The sequence below is a fragment of the Phocoena sinus genome, chromosome 4, assembly GCF_008692025.1.
Source record: "Phocoena sinus isolate mPhoSin1 chromosome 4, mPhoSin1.pri, whole genome shotgun sequence".
NCBI classification, from domain to species: Eukaryota; Metazoa; Chordata; class Mammalia; order Artiodactyla; family Phocoenidae; genus Phocoena; species Phocoena sinus.
In genome coordinates, this window is record NC_045766.1 from 136,767,961 (window position 1) to 136,791,015 (window position 23,055).

General features: G+C 45.2%; 1 protein-coding gene across 10 annotated transcripts in view; it reads right to left on the reverse strand.

Moving 5' to 3' along the window:
- Window positions 1-23,055, reverse strand: part of SETD4 (SET domain containing 4) — a 366,008-nt gene that overhangs the window by 285,575 nt on the left and 57,378 nt on the right. The window contains exon 12 of one of the 10 annotated variants that reach the window (XM_032630774.1): window positions 8,134-8,151. The exons of the other annotated variants lie outside the window; for them this stretch is intronic. The gene's annotated coding sequence lies outside the window, so the exon portion shown is untranslated. Of the gene's footprint in view, window positions 1-8,133; window positions 8,152-23,055 lie in introns of those variants that run through there. 10 annotated transcript variants of the gene reach the window in all.

Genomic DNA, 23,055 nt, shown 5'->3' on the forward strand with positions numbered 1-23,055 from the left:
CTCAGGAATCCTAAAAACATCATTAATGTTTTTATTAAGAAATTAATGATGACTTTTTAGTTAAAATAATAAATTTACTTAAAAGTGGGATTAATGCCCAATACTAAGATACATCTACATAACTCATGTTGATAAAAATAATTTCCTCCCATTATTTTACGTTTCAAATAGAATTGTCTCATGTCTTCATTCCTCAAATCTTTAAACTGTTCTCTTCCTCTACTCAGTAATATCACAGAAAAATCTATAATACATTTTCGTTAATCTAATGAGTATATTCTTGAGCATCTACTATGTACCAGGCACTGGGATACAGCAGTGAATGAGACATATCCTTACCCCATGGGGCTTACAATCTAACAGGGAGAAAGGCGATCCACAGGCTCTATGTAACATGGTAAGCACCATCTCATTTAATTTTCACAACTCTATGTGGTGGGTCTTATTATCCCCATTTTACATATGAGGAAACTGAGGCTCAGGGAGGTTAAGTGGTTTGTCCAAGGACTCAGAAGACTAAGTGGCAGAAGCAGGATTCAAAATCAGATACCATTTCTCCAAAGCCCAGCTCTTAACCCCTGTACAATCCAGTTACACGTTTTCAACAGCAAAGCAGGCAGCGTGCACTGAGAGCTGATTTGTTCAGGGCACGATGCCAGGCCCTGTGGGGTATAGAGGAGGTGCCTCCAAGAGTTAGAACAGCATCTGCCTGCAAAGATTAGTACATGAGGCTTCCAGGCCCAAGAGCACACCTCCCCACTCACCAGCATTCATTAAAAATAACGAACAGGGCTTCCTTGGTGGTGCAGTGGTTGAGAGTCCGCTTGCCGATGCAGGGGACACGGGTTCGTGCCCCGGTCCGGGAAGATCCCACATGCCGCGGAGCGGCTGGGCCCGTGAGCCATGGCCGCTAAGCCTGCACGTCCGGAGCCTGTGCTCCGCAACGGGAGAGGCTACAGCAGTGAGAGGCCCGCGTACCGCAAAAAAAATAAAAATAACGAACGATCCCAAACTCCACTCTAATACTCTGGGGGGAAAAAAAATCATTCTTAAAATTATAATTTAAAATGTATAATAAAAGTGAAATTCAACAAAAAGAACCCCATTAAGAGGATCATCAACAGATCCAGCCATTTCCCCATAGAGGGAAGAAAGGTCAGGTTTGGGGCAACGGATATCGTGGGGGGCTTCCGCTCCCACACCCCACGAATTTAAAGTCATGATGAAGGACAAGGACTGGGATTTTCAGGTGGCCAAATATAGCCCCTGAAGTGGAGATCTTGCTTCTGTACCAACAGTGCATTTTGAAAGGCTCCGTGATGTAGCATGTAAAAGGAGTGGGAGATTGCAAAAGACACTCCACTTGAACAGACGGAAAGTCAGCACTTCTGGATATCACGTGCCTCTTGGGCAAGTATCCTAGGTCTAGGCTGCATCTCACACAGACCCAAAGTTGACCTCGGAAGAGAAGCCCCGCTGCCTACACCGCTGTTAAAGCCCACTCCCCCCCGGCCATTTCTGGCAAACCTCTGATTTCCACTTGTTGTCTGAAACACAGTTTGCTTGGCCAAAGCCAGAAGACCTGAGAACCTCCCAGGGCAAATGTTGATCTAAAGAAAATGTCCTAAGTGATCGGTGGTATTTATCCAGGTATTATTTCCGCCACCTGAGCTGAGTTTACCAAGCAGGTGGGCAGAGCTGCTCTCTCCCCTACGTTTCACTTGAGTTGCCTGGATACCACGTGTTGTGTTCAACAGGGAACATACATGTAATTGTTCCTCTCTGCACTTAAACCATAAGGGTTCCAAATTAGATCATATCGCTGAACCACAAGAAGGAACCCTGTGCACATGAACCCTGCGTGGCTGGCCGGAGCTGCCCTGTGAAACCAGAGGCAGCAAGGTTTGTAATCGAGAAGATGTTTCAGGGTCTCGCCAAACCAACCAACATTCAAGAATCCCTCCTCTTGGCAGGCGTCAGTTTCGGTGTGATCGCTCCTAATTGCTAGTGACATTAAGGAATGGATCTCTGAGGTCTGATTCCCTTTCTGCAGCCAAGTTGCTAACGTACATTAAAAACACCCTCATAAACTGTCATTTGTGGGCAGAACCATCAGTGCCCATTCCAAGACATGCTTGGCTTCCACAGACTGGAAAAAAAAGAAGAAATCGGAAAAAAATAAGCCCAGAAAGGACGCAATTATAATAAATGTAATACAAGGAGTAAACTTCAACGTTGCAGCTACCGTAGAATCTTTGGCAAATCTTAAAATAAGACTATGAAACGTCATGGAAACGTTTTAAGGTATCTTTTCACGAAATCAACTTTTTTTCTTTGGGTTCTATTTTCATTTCATAGCACTTATCACAACTGTGATTCATGAATTATGCACATAATTTTTTTATTGGATGTCAGACTCCCTGGTTATTCTGTAGCTCCCTCAGTGGAGGACCCGAGACTGATTTATTTACATTCCCTAGGCCCCATATAGGGATGGGCACATAGTAGGGGCTCAAAAAAAATCGATGCTATCCTTGCAATAGCACTGTGATTCCATCATCTTGATGTGTCACCTAGCTGTTTCAAAAGCACTCTGCATCATTTCATAGTTTTGTTATTATCGTTAAGGAAGACGTTGCAGGGGTAAAGGGTACATGGTACCTCCCTGTATATTTTTTTTTCTTGCAACTTCCTGTGAATCTGTGATTATTCAAAGTCTTGGATTTCACCTAAATAGTGGAATTTCCATTTCGATCTCTCACACGCATGATGTCACAATGCTCTTGGCTTCCTGGATTTCACCAGTGTATTCTGGGTTTCCCCAACTCTACTTCCAACAATCGGACACCCTGAGCAGCCAAGTGATAGCTAGAAGCTCATCTTTTTTTCCCTCCAACCCTTGACAGAGCGCATCCCTCTGTACACCAGCTACCCCTGAGACAGCCAGCCAAAATGTCAAGTCTGACGCCAATTTTCATACCATTTATCCTTCTCTGTCTTCTCCACACAGAGACCACCAAAAAGTTATCACACGGCAGTAATTTTCAAGAACTAGCTGGAATACCAAGGTTCAGGGAGAGATGTTATGTTGCTAAGCCAATCATTCCCTCAAGATTGTTAGTTGGCAATAAAATCCAGAACGTGTGTGTCCGGATTCCAAGTCGGTGAACGACACACTCCTAACTCTTCTTTTGCCGCGTCCGTGGCAGCCTTGTGTTACACAAAGAATCAGGCCACCACCGAGCTGCCAAGAGCCTTGGAAAACTGTACAGAGTGCATTAAAATCAACAGAAAGGCTTCCCATGTCACAGTATTTGGATAACTTCTCACCCCTGCAAGCTCCCCCAAAAGCTACTGGCTGAAGTCTGACACACTGGCTTGAATCGCACAATCAGATTCAAACTTTTAAACAAAGCACTGTGCAGATATTCACTTCCCCGTGAGCCTGGGAACACAGCCCAGCCCCACCGGACGTGAGGACAGATCCCACATCTAGGGGCAGAGCACTCTCAGAAGTTGAGTATACGAGCAGCCTCCGCCAGCCCCGAGCTGAGCCCACTCTGCTTCTTCAGCCTCCTAATTAATGACCTTCTCCGGGAGAAAACAAAAACGCCTGCCTTTAACATTCACATCAATCTCTGTGAGTCAGAAGACAGAGGCTGTCTGGCTTTCCAACACCTTCACAGGCTCAGAGCACCGCCCTCTATCGACCCTTGTAAAAGCAGATGGCAACAGCAGAAGTTCAAGGAGACACAGCTTTGAAAGCTACTCCAACAGTGAGACCGGGCTACCAGGAAAGACGAAAAGAAGTGAAAGCCAGTTTTCATTGCCTCCTGGACCAAAGTGGGAGAAGAGGGAGAGAGGGCCAGGGGGAGGAGAGAGAAATGATCTTCATTATTAAAATGCTTTAATAAGGTAGCATATGCACTACCAAACGTAAAATAGAGAGCTAGTGGGAAGCAGCCGCATAGCACAGGGAGATCAGCTCGGTGCTTTATGACCACCTAGAGGGGTGGGATAGGGAGGGTGGGAGGGAGGGAGACGCAAGAGGGAAGAGATATGGGAACATATGTATATGTATAACTGATTCACTTTGTTATAAAGCAGAAACTAACACACCATGGTAAAGCAATTATACTCCAATAAAGATGTAAAAAAAAAAAGACTGATATTCTCACTGCCAGGCAGTGAGTCCAGAGAAAGACAAATGCCCCATCCTCTCACCGTTTTTTTTTTAGCAGAAAAATAATGTCCATTGGTATAGCATTTTTATTTTTTTATTTTTTTTTTTTTTAAATTTTTTTTTTTTTTTTAATTTATTTATTTATTTTTGGCAGTGTTGGGTCGTCGTTTCTGTGCGAGGGCTTTCTCTAGTTGCGGCGAGCGGGGTCCACTCTTCATCGCGGTGCGCGGTGCGCGGGCCTTTCACTGTCTCGGCCTCTCCCGTTGCGGAGCACAGGCTCCAGACGCGCAGGCTCAGTAGTTGTGGCTCACGGGCCCAGTTGCTCCGCGGCATGTGGGATCTTCCCAGACCAGGGCTCGAACCCGTGTTCCCTGCATTGGCAGGCAGGTTCTCAACCACGAGCGCCACCAGGGAAGCCCTAGCATTTTTAAATCAATAAAGTACTTTCACAAACTCTCAGCAGCCTTGAGCTATTATACCCACTTCGCAGATGATGAATCTGAGGCTCACAGCAACACAGAGTAAGTGGAGAAGCAGGATAACAGTGGGATGGTCAGCAGTCAGCAGGGAGACGAAAGAAGCAGGTGAGAACTGCCTTGCTACCCTTTGGGGGAAAAATAGAATAAAACATAGTCCCCAGATCAGGGTGCGGGGGATTCATCCCCACCTTTGTGGTGGGCCTAGGACTCCAGACAGGACTCCAGAGAGTTAGTTTATTCTTATCCTGACAATTCAAAAAGAAGAGTCCCTAAGCTGATAATTTCTCATTTCAGAGGTGATTCATAGAACATTGTCTCCAAAAAGAAATCCACTGAGAAATGTGAGATGAGAGAGTTATAAACAAAGGGCCCCCAGCTGCTACTTCAATCGGTTACATGCCTCAAATGGGACAGGAGCCTAGGCCAAAATATTAAAGGGCTTTACAGCGGGGCAGCTCACCTTGAAGTGACTCTGGAACACGACCTGGTCATGGATGAAGACACAGAAGCTCAAGCCAGGGCCTCGGTGACAACAGGAGGTCAAGTCCACGACTCAAACCTCTGCCCTCAGATAATGAAAGGCAGGTGGGCCACACCCTCTGGTGCTGACGGAGAAGCCCTCTGCTCCAGGTTTCATAGAGCACCCACTTTCTAAACACAGAGACACGCACCTCTGATTTCCATGTGCAAACAGATGTGGCCTTGGGGGATGGAGAAGTAGGGAGGAGAGAGGAAACGGTGCTGCGGGAGAAACTGGGCCCTGAGTGCTGACCTATGCTCTGCCCCTCAGGGTCCTGTCCGAACATCTCACCCTAACCCTAACCCTAACCTGACAGAGCGGGGATGCAAGGCCAAGCTTGGCCGGGGCCCCTTGAATATATAAAAGTAAAGCTTGGTTCCATGACCTTGGGGAAATGAGTTTTCTGTCAAGCTCAGCCTACGATTGCCTTTAGGAAACCTTTGACGAGGGTTTCCTTTGCCACGTCCGGCTGTGCTCTCTGCAGCCATACCGGTGTCCCCACAGGCCTTCGAGGAGGTGGGTACCTGCTCATTTCAAATGTACTGAATCCATTTGACCTGTCCCAGGCTGGGCCACTTGGACTACATTTCCCCCTTCTGGTAGAGAATCTGGGAGCACACTGCCCTGGGCGGACACTGAGAGCAAAGAGTGTACTCCCCAAGTATAAGCACCCAACTCATCCTGGAGGCTGGGGGAAGGGATGGAACAGCAACACTGAGGAAGGCCCAGCCCCCCCTGCCTGGTCCCAGGGGGACCCCATGGAGCAGCGACCACCGAGCTGCCCCCCTACCGCTCTGGGACAGAGAAATAAATGTCTGTGTCATTGAAGGCGCTCAAAACACACACAAACAGGACAGAGGGAAGGGGCAGCCCAGGACAGAACTTTCTTGTGATGAGACTTTGGATTCTATGTCATGTTTTAATCCACAAGAAATTTGGTCTCACTTCACGCCCTGTGAAATAACAGAGCCTCCCTCCATTTTCCCAGCCTACTCTTCTGAAGTTTTATTCCAGATTTCTCTTTTCGTTCTAAAAGTTTTAAGGAGGACTTCCCCAGCGGTCCAGTGGTTAGGACACTGTGCTTCCACTGCAGGGGGCCCGGTTCCATCCCTGGTCAGGGAACTAAGATCCCGCAAGCCATGTGGCGTGGCCATGAATAAATAAATACATAAATAAATAAAATTTTTAAAATAAAATAAGAGTTACAACAAATTAGGCCTATTGTGTTGTCCTTTCATTTATTTTTTTAATTGTGATAAAATTTACCATCTTCACCATTTTTAAGTGTGCAGCTCAGTGGCATTCAGTCTATTCACATTGCTGTACAGCCATCACCACCATCCATCTCCAGAACTTTTTCATCACCTCAAACAGAAACCCTGTTCCCATTAAACAATAACTCCCCACCCCACCCCCAGGCCCTGGCAACAACCATTCTGCTTTCTGTCTCTATGGATTTGATTCCTCCAGATACACCTCATGGAAGCGGGATCATACAGCATTCGCCCCTTTATGGCTGACTTCCTTCACTCAGCACAATGGAATGTAACCTTGTGGCCCATCCATGTTGTGGCAGGGGTCAGGATTTCCTTCCTTTTTAAGGCTGGATAATATTCCGTTGTATGGATATACCACACTTTGCTTATCCAGTCACCCTTCAATGGATGCTTGGACTGTTTCCACCTTTTGGCGGTTGTGAACAATGCTGCTATAAACATGGGCCTACAAAGTCTGTTGGAGTTTGCTGCCCTTCCTTACAGCCGCCCAAACTGAGATAATTAGAAATGAACAGGGCATCGCAGAAGACCGTCGGTTTACTATTGCGACGTCACTGCCCAAGCCCATCTGAAGCTTGGGCCCAGGGGTCTGTCTCAGCAGCTTCCAAGGCCCCGGTTCCTTTTCAGTGCCCCCCACACACATGACAACCAACCCCACAGGCCCAGCCATCGAAAAGCACAGACCCCCCAACCTTCACACAACCCAACCCTCACACACACCCAACCCTCTCACGGCCCTGATACAGCAGAGGCCCTGTTGTCTCTGGGTCTGGGGGCGTCATGGAGCAACCTCCCGCCTGCACTCCAGGACTGCAGCACTTCCCAGCCTCAGGGCATCATCCCCGGGGCCCCAGCATTTCCAACCCTGTCCCCAGCCCTCTCGAAACTGAGTACTTTTGAAAACCAAACGCACCCTGCCTCTGTTGCGTGGACAAGGGCAGCTCCAGGTCTCCTGGACACAAAGCCCTGCTCTCCCCTCGGACACCAGAAGTAGAGAAAATATATCCCAGTAAATCATCCTGCACCATGAAGGGTTTTGTGCCCTCTCTGACTCTGGCCTCTTTGGTTCTATTTTTATTACATTAGTTCACTTTGCCTCCAAAGGGAGGAATCGATTAGAAAAACACATTTTAAATATCCTCATAAGATTCTCCCGCTGTCCTTGGGATATAGGTGTTATAGGAAGAATATGGAGAGAACTTTTAAGGAAGGAAAATGTGTCTAGAAGCTATTCTGTGGGTTGGAGAGGAAGAGGCTGTGCGAGTCTCATTCACAACCGTAGCCACAGTGAAGACAGCTGGTATATAGTCTGCTCAATAAATAACTGCTGGATGAGTAAATGAATGAACGTTGGAAGTCAATGGAAGGATGAAGGGAGAGAAGGGGTCCCCCTTACGCATCCGCCTTCACCTTCAATCATCCAGGGCGAAGTGCTGCTCGGGATGGGGAGCTTCAGGGAAAACAGGGATCAGTCCGATGGCTCCTGGCTCCTGGCTCATCACAAGAGCATGGACCAAGGTGAAATTCAAAGGCAGGGGACCCCATGTGCACCTGCCCGGCTCACGGACCTTACCCAGCCTTCCTCTACGCCGTGGCCATGTGAAGTGTAAGGACAAGTGCCGTGAGAATCACACAGATTAGTCAGGAAGAGCAGTGAGTCTTCCTGGATCCTCTTGACAGTGGGATGGATACCTGCGGTGACAAGAACAGGAGGGGGCGGCAGACGTCAACCTGGACTTCACCCAGCCCCTTAGGGAGGCAGACTCTTCACTCACCACGCAATAGACAACCCACCCTTCACACTTCCACCTGGGTAGGTAAGCATCAGACGGTCAAAGGGGGGAGAAGGACGCTTTCCCACCCCTTTTAGGAAGATTAGGGAAGAAAAGTCCTTCTGCCTACAGTGTCTGTACATCGACTGGCTTTGCCAAGCCTGTGGATGGTGATGGCCACAGATTTAGACAAGATGCACAAGACAAGATGACCCAGACAACAGAAACGAGGCCTGTTTCTCAGCAAGGTACTGAGGAAGGAGATCAAGAGACCAATCAAGTTTTTGTGAAGAAACATGATCAGAAACAACAGGAAAGACACCTTCTGTGCCATCTCCTTTAGATGGGCCTTTTTCTGCGACAGGCTTGCAGTTTTTGTCATTTGAACCAGTGCATTTAGTTGTAACTCTAAAGACCCCTGGCTCTGGATCCAGCAGACTTGAACTTGGTACAGGGAGACCGGAAACCGTCCTACCAGGAACCAGGAAGACAGGTAATCTACACGGAGTACAAAACTGTTGCCATCTCTTAAAGAAAGGGTTGCTCTCACTTTATTTAAAACACTAGGGCAACTGCAGAAATAATTACATGCAGTAAAAATACTACTCCCCACTTCAGCACAGCAACTGAGACCCAGGACAGTCTGTCATTAAGACCCATAAAGAAAAGAAAGGAGTATCAACATTGAGGTTTTGTGGTGAGCGGAGATGAAGCCTCCCTAGAGTTTGCTGGTTCTGTCTCACACGGCTACTTTATCCCAACATGGCTGTGGTTTGGTCTTCAAACAACTTGAAAGATAAGCAAATACCCTTCCTCCCAGGTTACATTTGACTGCCCTCAGCATCCAGTGTGTTTCATGAACACCAGCGGTATAGCAGAAAGCCACAATTCACCCACACTCAACCACAGAACCTCATCTAGAATAAACCATAACTGGGGCAGAAGATCCCACCCAAACAACAAAATCAAATTTGATTAAAAGGTGATACAGCCAGCCTCTTTCAGCCACTGATCTTTTTGATGTGGGAAATGCGAGAGTTAGGGAAATCAGATGGGTAATTCAAACCACTATAAAACACAAGCAGGCATCACAAATGGTGTCTTACCATCAGAAACAAACACTCTGAAATTGATTGATAGACTAAATGTGCACTGTCCAATTGAGTATCCCTAGACACATGTAACTGTTTAATTTAATTTTTAGTTAATTAAAATGAAATAAAATTTAAATTCAACTCCTTGGTCATGCTAACCACCCAGGTCAAGTGCTCAATGGCTACATATGGTAAGTGGCCGCCATATTGAATGGCACAGGTATAAAACACTTACCACAAAGTGTTATTGGACAGCACGGAACTAATCACTAAGAAAGGGAGAAGGAAAGGAGTTTTAAAAAGGGTTTGTTTTGTTTTGTTTTTAATCAGAAACTTAACTATCTACTGGGTACCTCTCTCAGAGATTCCTGAAGGCATACTCAAACACAGCAAACACGTGGATGACTTGACATGCAACTCTAGGCCTACAGAAGCCAACGCTGTTCCGTAAAAAGGTAGTAGTAGTAGAAGTGCCATGGGTTAATTATTTTTGTAATTTTCATAGCTTTCTAAACAGACTGAGAACAATGCTTTCAACAAAAGGTTAGCTGGAGCCCTCATGCTCATCTTGGTAATGTGTTCGCATATTATCATCTTTATATTTTTGCTGTGAAAAACTAAAACAATGAAAGCTTCTAGGTTACTCACTGTAGCTCATTTTTTTGGCAAACATTAATACTGTATTTCAATTTTTTAATGCCATTTACCCAAATTTTTCATACTAAAACTTCATTTCAAGGAATACTTTTCCCTTGTATTGAAAAAAAGAATTTGTTTCCATTTGGATCTTTTCACCAGGTACGTTTTCTCTCCCTGGAGTTCCCAGAATAAAATAAAGATCAAGTCAGTTAAAATGAAACTGGGTCTGCTTTATTCATTTGGCCCGGAAGGGCCAAGGAAGTAGGTGACAAGCTGAACTCTGTTTATCCCATTGGCTTTTCATGTCTTGTGGTCCAAACTCTCAAGGTTTCCAGCAATCCACCCAATTTTCCCTCTGTTCATGGTTAATGGGATAACGGGAAAAACATAGGTTTTGAAATCCAATACCATCGATAAACTCTATGATTTGGAGCAAATTACTTATACACACAGCGCCGGTTTACTTACCTGAGCATGAGGTTAATAACAGAAACATCACAGGCTTACTGTAAACATTGAGTCAGTGTGTGTAAATCACCCAACCTGGTCCTCAGCACACAGTAATTAATCTGTATTGGTATCATAATTATTATTGTTGTTGTCTTTCTTTCTATGGCATTGCTTTTAACATGTACTGTATTCCTGAAAGTGACCGTCTTTAGCTTGGTCTTGAAAATCCCTCCTCTGATCTGCCCAAGGAGTATCCTAGCTAGGCACGTAATCTGATGGTCCAAGGTCCCTCCCAAACTCAGTTCCAGCCCTGGGGTGAACCTCAGTCCAGACATTGAAACAAAGGAACATTAAGAGAAAAGTAGATTCTTTGAAATAGGTAATAAATATTGATAAAATTCTGTAAGTCTGATTAAAGAAAAGAGAGAAGGCATAAATAAAAAAGATTAGGAATGAAAAACAGAAATATAGATGTACAAACTTAAAAGATAGAAAATTATGAACAATTTTTGCTGATAATTTGAGAACTTAATTAAAATAGATAAATACCCAGAAAAACACTAATTGTCAAAAATGAGTATAGAAGAAATAGAAAACCTGAATGGTCCTATAAATATTCACAAAATTTAATCACTAATTTAAATTCTTTCCTCATCTGGATGATAAATACATGGGGTTTATGATTCTATTCTCTCCACTTTTTATGATCAAAAATTTCAAATATATGCAAAAGTAAAATTAGTAATAATAACAATTTCCCACATAGAAATGTTTCTGCAGGTAAATTCCATCAAACACTCAAGGAAGAGGAATTCTACTCTCTCATAAAATTTTTCAGATACTAGGAAAAGAGGAAACAGCACAACTCACTTTTTACACTAACAAAATCTTGAAGTCAAAAGCAGATGGGGATGAGATGAGAAAGGAAATTTTAGGCCAGAGGAGCTACCCTGGGAACTGGCGTGTGTCCATGCAGAGGTTGAACTCCATGGTGAACTTGCCTTCAATTAAAAGAAAGCCACATTTTACATTAAAAGCTTTATCATCCTTCACCTTTTACATTGTGAGTTATTGTAATTAAACTCCAATCCTTCCATTAACACCTGATAAATCCACACACTTGAGGGTTGTGTTGTGGACGAAAGTGAAGAATAAAGCCTGTGCTGCTCCCACCGCCCTGGCTCCCAGAGACCCAGAGCGCACATGAGGGGCCTCTAGCCTGTGTGTTCCAGGCGGAAATCATAAGCAGAGTGAGGAGTGAGGATGTAGGTGACTCCCATTGGCTTTGCCGTTGCTCAGGTCCCATCTCCAGGTGACTACTCAATGAAATGATCAGATGTGGACAAATCCTATGAATTGGGGACACCCCACAGCAGCCCTACGGCCATAGCTCAGGACAGGCGGATGCCTTTCCCCTCCCCCTCTCATCAGACATGAAGCCCACTCCTCACTGCCCCTCCGACAAAGGTGTTACGTAAGAAACATCAGAGGTTTGAGCTATCAACTACTTCACTCCTCTGTCTCTCCTGCTCCACTGTGACCTCATTCGTATCATTAGCCCAACTATACAGCGTCTTGCTAAGTGAGACCAATTTTAGTAACTTCAAGAACTAACATTTTCTTGCAGTCAGTAATTTCCCATTTTCCAAGGCTAGATCATTTTGAACAGAACCAGGTAAGCACGGATGGGCATGAAGTATTTAAGGTACTGTGAGATTTTCAGGCTGATTGAGGTAGAGAGTAATTTGGGGAGTACTGAAAGGTAAGTTTAGTTATACCAAGCTAGACCAAGAGGAGGGTGATTTTATTTGTCTGAATAAGCCAAGGGGGTTTCCAGCTTCTTTTTAGCAACAGTGCAGTTTTTATAGATTCTTTTTTTTTTAGAAGAGATAATGAGGGTTCTTTGGGGGTTTTTTAATTAATTTATTTATTCTTTTGGCTGCGTTGGGTCTTGGTTGCTGTGTGTGGTCTTTCTCTAGTTGCGATGAGCGGGGTCTACTCTTCATTGCAGTGCGCAGCCTTCTCATCGGACTGGCTTCTCTTGTTGCGAAGCACGGGCTCTAGGCACGCAGGCTTCAGCAGCTGTGGCACACGGGCTTAGTTGCTCCGCAGCATGTGGGATTTTCCCGGACCAGGGAACAAACCCGTGTCCCCTGCATTGGCAGGAGGATTCTTAACCACTGCGCCACCAGGGAAGTCCAGCAACAGTGCAATTTTGATGAATGAAATTTTATGTAGGTCTTCAATATATAAAATCGATCAAATCAGAGCTGGTCTTCTTATAGTAAGAGGATGGAGATTCAGGGATTCACCCACTGGACCTTCTCGGATCCTCTGAGTCAGCCCCACCCCCAGACCCTAGACCCCAGCCCTCAGCACTGTGGGCTCTGGACACACGGCTCAAAATTCACTGCCATGGGCCCTAGATGTCAACTTAAAACCTTCGCCATAAGGTCATGCATAATTTAGAGGCAGGAGGTTTATGTAAACCAAACCCTTCATTCTACCAATGAGAAAACAGTGGGAAAAAGGGTCTTCCTGACTTGTCTGAAGTTCACAGCTATTCAATGGCAGAGGAAAACATAGTGTATAGGACTTCCCTGGTGGCGCAGTGGTTGAGAGTCCGCCTGCCGATGCAGGGGACACGGGTTCGTGCCCCGGTCTGGGAAGATCCCACATGCCGCGGAGCGGCTGGGCCCGTGAGCCATGGCCGCTGAGCCTGCGCGTCCGGAGCCTGTGCTCCGCAACGGGAGAGGCCACAACAGTGAGAGGCCCGCATACCGCAAAGAAAAAAAAAAAAGCATAGTGTATATGCACCCTGATCCCTACCTCCTCCTATTTCTACCACATCCCACTGATGCAATTACATAGAATTGAAATTTTTTTGTTTATGGCTGCATTGGGTCTACATTGCTGCGCGTGGGCCTTCTCTGGCTGCGGTGAGCGGGGGCTACTCTTCGTTGAGGCGCGCAGGCTTCTCACTGCAGTGGCTTCTCTTGTTGCGGAGCACGGGCTCTAGGCGTGCGGGCTTCAGTAGTTGTGGCTCACGGGCTCTAGAGCTCAGGCTCAGTAATTGTGGTGCACGGGCTTAGTGGCTCCGCGGCATGTGGGATCTTCCTGGACCAGGGCTCGAATCCGTGTCCCCTGCATTGGCAGGTGGATTCTTAACCACTGTGCCACCAGGGAAGTCCCAGAATTGAAATTTTTGAACTTGCATCCACTAATGACTCCTATATTATTTCTATCCCAATATCTGAATGATATGTGTACATACTTCTGCGCAGTTCTAAGGATATGTGTAGCAGAAGTCCTTGCTAGGCTGTAGATGAAGCTTGTGGAGATGGCTGGACCACCCAGACAGGTGTCATCCACTAAGTATCATGGAGGCCCAAAGTCTCCCAGAAATTACTTTAATATCTGTTGAAACTGGAGGCAGGAAGAACAGGGTCAAGTAAGGAGAATCAGTAGAAGGTAGGAACAGGAGAGACTGTGAGGTTCCCTAAGAAAGAGCAACCATGCTGGATAAAGGGATGGATCTTAGGGGCCAATTTCACCAACAGGACCTAAGGGATAGAGGGGAACGGCGATTCCAGGTGCGACAAATGCGTCTCCCTAGATGCTGCCCCAAACTCAGCCACGATGACAGTGTGTACATGACTTGGGAAAGAAAAAGGGGTATGGAATACAAACACTTAAGAAAACTGTAAGTCCTAAAAGAGCCAGCACCCAGCACCTCCGCAGAAGGACCCCCTCCAGAAAACAGAGGTTGGAAAGGTGTTCATTACCAGTAAGAGGGGAGTGAGCCTCAGGACATGACAAGACCCAGAGGCAACAGACACTGTCTTCTTCCCCCACTCCTACTCGCCACCCCACCCGCAAGCATCAGCAGCCTGAAGGGATCTTAGAGCAGACTTGGAGTTCCAAACAGCAAGCTCTCTCTGCAAGTCCAATGTATAAATCTACAGAAAACAACACTAATAGGCCCCGCTTGTGTCCCATGACAATGCCTGGGACCAATCACCATGGTGGGAAGGACAAGGTACCATGAGTGGCACACACCTGAGTCAGATGCCCATAGGCCAGCCAGCAACACATGATGGGGGAGGAATGGCAGGACCCCAAAGGTGAAGAGAAGTGCTACTGTTGAAGGGATGGGTGTGAAACAGACCAGAACAGCAGATATCTACCAAGACTCTTAGCTTGAGAAATTTCTAGACCATTACCTCAAGATCAAGAATTAAAGGTTGGAATAAGCTGAAGTCATTTTAGAGAGGAGTATCTGGAAAAGAAGACGCAACGATGAAAATTGGGACTCCCCTGGTGGTGCAGTGGTTAAGAATCCGCCGGCCATTGCAGGGGACACACGCTTGATCCCTGGTCCGGGAAGATCCCATGTGCCGAGGAGCAACTAAGCCCGTGCTCCACAACTACCGACTCCACGTGCCACAACTACTGAAGCCTGCATGCCTAGAGCCCATGCTCCGCAACAAGAGAAGCCCCTGCAATGAGAAGCCTGCACACCGCAACGAAGAGCAGCCCCTGCTCACCGCAACTAGAGAGACCTCGCATGCAGCAACGAGGACCCAACACAGCCAAAAACAAATAAATAAATAAACAAATTTATTTAAAAAAAAAAAAAAAAAAGATGAGAATTTAAGAAGGTAACCGTCACATCTGAGGGGATAACAAAGAAAAAGATAAGGAGCTGAGCCAACCAAAGACAAAAGTGCAGGAACGAAGATAAAAGGAATAAACTAAAGAACAAGCAAAGTTACCATGTGGCCTCGCCTCCTAGCGCTACATACATTGTTTCATTTTATCCTCCTAACAGCCCTGCACTGTAGAGTTATCCCCCCGGTTCCTGCCCGTCCCCACCACCCTGTGAGAGCTGAGAAATCTGGTTTTCATAAGGTCAAATATACCAAGGTCATTCAGCTGGTTACGTAGCAGAATTGTTCATCAAACCTAGGTCTGAAGACCCAAAACCTCTCCCACCACCTTTCACGTCTCTCTGCCCCCTCACGCCCACCCCCAGCACCCTCCTACACCACACTGTCTCCCTGTAGAGCCTGGGTGGGCTCTTCAGGGGATACCGGGCAGGAGGGAGGACTCCCCTACGGGGGCATGGGCATCATCTGGGCACTGATGGCTTGGCCATTAAGTCATATTAGAGGCTAGTGAATCGATCGCTACTTAGGGTGTCACCGGAAGGAAGAGAAGAGAATTGGGAAAGCAGGAAGTGAGTCTCAGACATTAATGCTGAAAGCACCTCTGGGTCCTTGTTACACTGTACCTTCTGGGTCCTCATCCAGAGATTTGGATTCTTTGGGCCTGGGGTGAAGCCCAAGAATGGCAGCTTCAACAAGCACCAGGGATTCTGAGGCAGAACAGCATTCAGAAACACCGGTGAGAGACGAGGGAGAACTAAGGATAGCAAAGTGTGGTAAAAATGGGAGAAAGATGTACGTGTTCTAATACTGTGAGAACTGGAAAAGAGGAAAGAGAAACGTGTCCAAGGCCACCGCTAAACCCACTTACCTGCCTTTGTCCCAGAAAGGGAATATTCTGGAAGAGCCAGGCAACTGATAAAGGGAGGGGGGAGGGGGAGGTACCTCCTGCATCACTAAGTGGCAAAGGACCAAACCTAAGCTAAGGCTTAAAATAATTATTAATACTTGATCTAAGGTTATAAAAGCGTAAGGAAAGAAAATAAGAGGAAAGAATGCACTAAGTCAACGTTATTGATTTACACTCTGAAAGAAATGCCAGAACTATTATTTAGATGTCAAAATAATTCCAAGAAGACTACAAGGCTGTTTTGATCATTTGAAACCAAATACCTGCCTTCTCTGAGATGGGGCTTTCAGACAGAGAGCCTCCTTAAATACCACTGCAATGTTCTGAACAGATCACATTTCCCCTTCAAAGGTTATACCACTTTAAATTATATGCAATTTCAGAAAGAACAAGTCGTTGTCCTACTTTGAGTCCCCTTCTCTTAAAAGCATGTTTTGACTAAGATTAATTTATAGCCCAAGGAGATCTGGGAAAAGGAAAAAGCCTTGAAATTGCAAGTAAAAATAACTAAGAATTCCGGTCGCTTCTTAAATATTGAGTGACGTCGTTTTGGGAATAGGACCAGAACTGCACAGAGCCACAGGTAAATGGGCTGACTGTGGGATCTGCGGTATCCGGTAGACACTTGAAGGGGAAAATTCTAGCTGGATGGCATGGTCAGGGAGTACTACTACGTGAGAAAGACAAATACTGTATGATACCACTTATATGTGGAATCTAAATTTTAAAAAGCATACAAATGAACTTATTTACAAAACAGACCCACAGACATAGAAAACAAACTAGAGGTTACCAAAGTGGAAAGGAGGGGAGGAAAAAATTAGGAATTTGGGATTAACATATACACACTACTGTATGTAAAATAGATCATCAGTAAGAACCTACTGTCTAGCACAGGAAACTATACTCAATATTTTCTAATAACCTATAAGGGAAAAGAATCTGAAAAAGAATCTATATATCTGAATCACTTTGCTGTACACCTGAAACAAACACAACATTGTAAATCAACTATACTTCAATTTCAAAAAGTAAAAAAGCATCTCTTTGTGCTTTTCTTCTGTGAACAATCTCTTCATCTTTCACTTCCATAACACTTGCTCTACCAAATCAATAAAACTCATTATTAAGTGAAGGGACCCACAGCCGATAGAACTAGGGTTCATTCACCCACCAGAGGAAGAAAAACTTCTTATACTTCTCATCCTTTGCACATAGTCACTTGGGTAATTTCATTTTTTTGATTCTTCATATGCAAATTACTGAAGGGAAAAGACGTTTTCAGTGGGATAGGGGATTAAGTACTTGCACTGTGGCTTTGATCTGTTGGAGCATTTCCTGAGTCCTGGCCCAACATTTGTTTCCTTAATAAGAGGATCTATTAGCCTGCCTGGGCTGCCGTAACAAAATCCCACAGCTAAATCGCTTAAACAACAGGCATTTATCTCACAGTTCTGGAGCCTGGAAGTCCAAGATCACAGTGTCAGTAGGGTTGGTTTTTCCTGAGGCCTCTCTCCTTGGCTTGCAGACTGCCGTCTTCTCACTGTGTCCTCACACGGCCTTTCCCTGTGCACGCACCCCTGGTGTCTTTACCTCTTCTTAGGAAACCAGTCCAGTTGCAATAGGGCCCACCCTCACGACTTTATTGTATTAGTGGAGTTTTCCAGAGAAACAGAACCAATAGGATAGAAGAAGAAACTCATTATAGTAATTGGCTCACATGGTTAAAGAGGCCAGGAAGTCCCACAATCTGCTGTCTGCACGCTGGAGACCCAGGAGAGCCAGTGGTGTAATTCTGTTGAGTTCAAAGGCCTGAGAATCAGGGGTTGGTGATGTACGTCCCGATCAGAGTCCAAAACCAAGAGAACCAAGAGTGCCGACGTCTGAGGTCAGGAGAAGATGAATGTCTCAGCTCAAGCAGAAAGTGAACCCACTCTTCCTCTGTCTTTTAGTTCTATTTGGGCACTCAATGAATTGGATGATGCCCACCCACACTGCGGAGGGCAGGCTGCTTTACAGAGTTCACCAATTCAAATGCTAGTCTCCTCTAGAACACTCTCAGACACATCCAGAAAGAATGTTTTACCAACCGCCTCAGCATCCCTTTTCCAAGTCAAGAGGACATATAAAATTAACCATCACGCTCACTTAGCCTTAATTATCTCCTTAAAGATTCTATCTCCAAATACAGTCACACTGAGGGTTAGAGCTTCAACATATCAATTTGTGGGAACACAATGCAGACCATAACCGAGGATATACCAGAAATATTAACAGAACCAACTGTTAAAATGCTGTAGAATGGGGACTTCCCTGGTGGCAGTGGTTAAGAATCCACCTGCCAATGCAGGGGACACAGGTTTGAGCCCTGGTCCAGGAAGATCCCACATGCCACAGAGCAACTAAGCCCATGCACCACATCTTCTGAGCCTGCGCTCTAGAGCCCGTGCTCTAGAGCCAGCAAGCCACAACTACTGAGCCTGTGTGCTGCAACTACTGAAGCCCGCGAGCCTAGAGCCCATGCTCCGCAACAAGAGAAGACACCGCAGTGAGAAGCCACAATGAAGAGTAGCCCCTGCTCGCCACAACTAGAGAAAGCCCGCGCGCAGCAACGAAGACTCAATGCAGCCAAAAATAAAATTAATTAATTTTTTTTAATGCTGTAGAATGATGGAGAAGTTTAAGGTATTACTCTCTTTTAACTTGACCCATAAAACCATCAGTGTACAAATACCGTGGGTTAAACCATACCCCTGAAATAAATCAACTATCTATCTACCTATCTACCTACTATCGATCGATCGAGAGACAGGCAGATAGATATAATAAAAGCACTACATTTACGGAAAGTAAATTCTCTTCCTAACCTCTATCTTTTAATATAATTTAAAGGGGCTTCCCCTCCACCAGAAACCCTTGGACATTCATTTCAGATCCAAATGATAAAGTAAGTCAAAATGTATATCTTAGAAACCATCTGTATTTAGCTTCTGATGGGGAAGAAATGCAGATACAGCATTTAATAAATAAAAGACAAGGGGTTTTCACACAACGTCCTTATGATCTGAAAAACTGCTGTTATTAAATTTACTAGCCGTTATTATTTTAATAAGCAATGAGACAATCCAGAAGGCACTTAGTCCAAGATCATAAAATCTATGTAAATCATCAAACGTGACTAGCCAATGAGGGAATTACACCTTCCGGCACTGAATCACTATTGGCCCATGGTACTTATTACTTTTCTTCATCAAGACGCATGACTCTACAACTCCCTGAGGACTGACAAATAGCTGTTCTGCAAGTGAGATAACACAGCCAAGGGGCAGGTTAGAACACGGGATCACTGAAAGGAGGGATCCGGTCCAGGAAACAGCCTTAGGTTGTACTAAACAGCATCCTAAAACACATTTAACCAAAACCTACAGAGAGATTTTTTTCTGAACCTCAGAGTAACCAAGCTTTTTTGCAGCTCACGACATTTCTATCAGCTGCCCCACACCTGACATCATCAAAGTAACAGAGTGCCAAAGTCTTCTTAACCAGTACTCTTAGCTTAAATTTCCCATATATCTTTTCATTCTTTATCACTTTCTCCCTGTTTCCAGCATTGTGTTACTTTCTTTTAAGTCCCCAAGCCATGCTACTTTGTATGACTAAATCTTCATGCAACATGTCCGAACTTGCATGGAAGTTTTCTTTCAACTTCTCTGCTGCTGGAGTGTTATGGTGATGAAGATCTACTAATAATTATTAGCAACATGGGATGGCAGAGGGAAAGGTACTGTTGGGAGGGAAACACAAGAAGGAATAACCCCTAGAACAGATTTCTTTGTAGTAAAGATATCTGTCGATTTATGATATAAGATATCTGATTCAACATAAATACGACTGGTAGCAGCATCGTAATTGGGGAAACCCTCACTTAACACTTCTTCTAAACTGGGAAGAATCATGGCCAAGTTCTTTCTGTCAATGACATCCAAGCTCTGAAACGCTTCCACAGATAGGACCTACTCTGTCCAATTTCTTTCCTGATTGCTGTTCCCAAAATATTAACCAAAACAGCATACTATAGGTCAGGATCTACATTCTCCTATTGCTTAAAATAGTAAACTGTATTTTAATCCAGTAAGGAATATTTAAGGTGAGCAGTACAAAACATTATATTACATTAAATTGTCCAGAGGAAACCATCTGATCACTTGGTTTAGAGTGAAGATGGCCTTAATGGTTCCCTCAGGTTGACTTAAGTTTAGACAACCTTATTCCTCACTCTAGGGTCTGGCCTCCTATTACTTAGAGCATTTCTTCTAGAAAACTTGTCATTGTCAATTCTTTCTCTACCACTTTGAGAGATATATAATCTTTTTTAAAGCCTGTTGCTAGTTTTACAACCCAGGGATGTCTTTCTCAAGTAACTGGGAGCCATTCCCTTAAAATGTAATCATCAAGTAAGAGAGTGCCCTATCTCCCAGTCTCTGTTGGGTGGGTGGGAGCCTAATTTGATGGTCTTAATCACAGAGAAAAAACATTTGCAAACTCAGGAAATAACTCAGTGTGCTCGACACACATCCCATTGATCAACCTCCCTGCTAACTTCCTCCAGTATATTTCCACTAGCTCATCCCAGCCCTTTAAACACCCCCTGCCCTTTATTGCAGTAGAGTTGAAGTCAGACTTAGTTCTAGTCTCTCTCCCCTATTTCAATAGCCTTGAATAAAATCTCCCTAGACTGTTTAACTTCGTATACTGCAATTTTTGCTTTGACAAGGGTTTATCATTTCTATGACTCTGCTCATCATGGAAAAAAGGTAAAAGTTACGTATTTCACAATTAACAAAGGATCCATAATTCCTTCAGGGTATAATGTCTATAAGGCATCTATCGAAAATTGCTGGCAAGCTGTTTGAGAAGTACATATATATTTGTTTATAGGAACCTCTACTGATATTCTTCATCGTCATCATTATTCAACAAATAGTTATTGGAAATTATGCCTGGTCCTAGGGCTGCACTGGGAAGCATGCAGACACAATCCCAGCCTGCAGGAAGCTTCATTCCAGCATCAGTGTTACAAGGGTAGCAGTTTGGAAAGCATTAATATGCTTTTCTCTTTTGCTTTTCTCTTTGCTCTGATCTTTGGAGACATCCCTCCGCTTGGGAGGGGAAATGAGAAGTATATAAGGAAAGCAAAGAGATAGGCCAAGGTAACATTCACCTTCATGCATTAAAAATGATGATTTCACAGCAAGAGATAACCTTTCAGGCTGGGCTGCTGACCCAGAGAAAGGATGCCCAGCTTTCCTTGTCTCCCCATTAGTGTATCAAGAGCCCGGCCTGGAGGACTAAACCATGGAGTGTTAATAAGGGAGACCTAGACAGGACCTGCCCCTTCTGGCCCTGGGGGAAATGTGGTGAGGAGAAGGGAACCAAGAGGCAGGAGGTCAAAACAACTGCCTTGGTCCATTCTTGCTGCTATAACAAAAATACCATAGATTGGGTGGCTTAGATGACAAACATTTAATGCTCACAGCTGTAGAGGCTGGGAAGTCTGAGATAAGGGTGCCAGCACAGTCAGTTTCTGGTGAGAGCTCTCCTCCTGGTTTGCATCCATCAATTTTCTTGTTGTGTCCTCACATAGCAGAGGGAGAGAGAGGAAGCTCTGGTCTCTTCCTCTTACAAGGGCACCAATCCCATTATGGGGGCTCCACTCTCAGGAGCTCATCTAAACCTAACCACTCCTCAAAGGCACAAAACCATCATGCTGGAGGGTAAGGTTTCAACATAGGAATTTGCAGAGGGGCACAAACACGCAGTCCAAACTTACAAGCCAACAGGTGTGCTAGCATTCAAGTGAGGATATGCCCAGGACAGGGAGTTCTGGCTTCACTACGTGTGTCAGGCTATGAAGGAGCCACCTTACAGGCTGCCCCGTATTCCAGTCCAGGGCCCAGACACACCCTAAAAATTCTGGCAGCACAAAAAGAAGGGTCATTCTGAAGGATGCCTTGAAGACCAGACGTCCTGGGCCACACGGATCCCTGGCCTGGGGCCAGCTAGACAGTCAGGCTCAGGGGTCTGCAGACAGCAAAAGCCAGCAAGGGAGAAATAGCAGACGTGTCCCAGAGGTACTGCCGGGGCCCAAAGAACAGACTGCAAGTTCACCAGTTCCAGGCAGGAGAACCACCACAGAGGGCAGAACACTAAACACACAACACCCCCCACCCCACCCAAAGCCATTTTAGGCAAAAGACCAAGAGAGACCATTGGAGCAAATTTCACTTTCGGCTATTGCCTAAAGGAGCTCTTTAAACTCAACTGTGGCCTTTTAAATTAGATTGGATGAGATGATATAAACTGGACGGGACTAAAAGCAAAATTTTACCCAATAACCCGTAGGGTGGGCTCACGGAGGATCGGGTCATGCAGCCAAAATGAAGGCATCACGTTTTCTCTGCAGCGAAACTGACGCCCCTGCACAGCAGCCAGGCCTGGCTGCCCACGGAGGTACACTTCATCCTTCCAGCAGCCCTCGGACATCAGTGCTCTGCTTGTCCACATTTACAGATGAGGAAAGGAAGGCACAGGATGGATATAAACTCTCCATGGCCACAGAACTAGTGAGTGGTGCATCAGGACCCAAACCCAGGTCAAGGCTGGGGGCCAGTCTAGAACCCATGCTTATAATCCATACCCCACACGGCCCCTGACCAGAGTACAGTTAAGCAAGAAGCCCATGTCGTTAAAGCAAAAGGAAGATACCATACAAAGCATTCATAACAAAGTATCAAGAAAAAGTGCTCTACCAGCCAGCGAAGCTACGTGACATCAAAGTGCCTCGTGTCAGGTGACACAATCTACCCTCAAAACTAAAAAACAAAAGCAAACAAAAAACACAGCAGCAGCAATCATTAAAGACGAGATGAGAACAGTTAAAGAGAAAAGGCAAGCTGGAAGAGGTTTCCTGTGAGAGCTGCATTTTTAGGGAAAGAAAGGGAGAAGAATGATTTTTCTTTCCATGACTGGATCAAACTCTGAGGTCTGAGTAAAAGAAATGACCT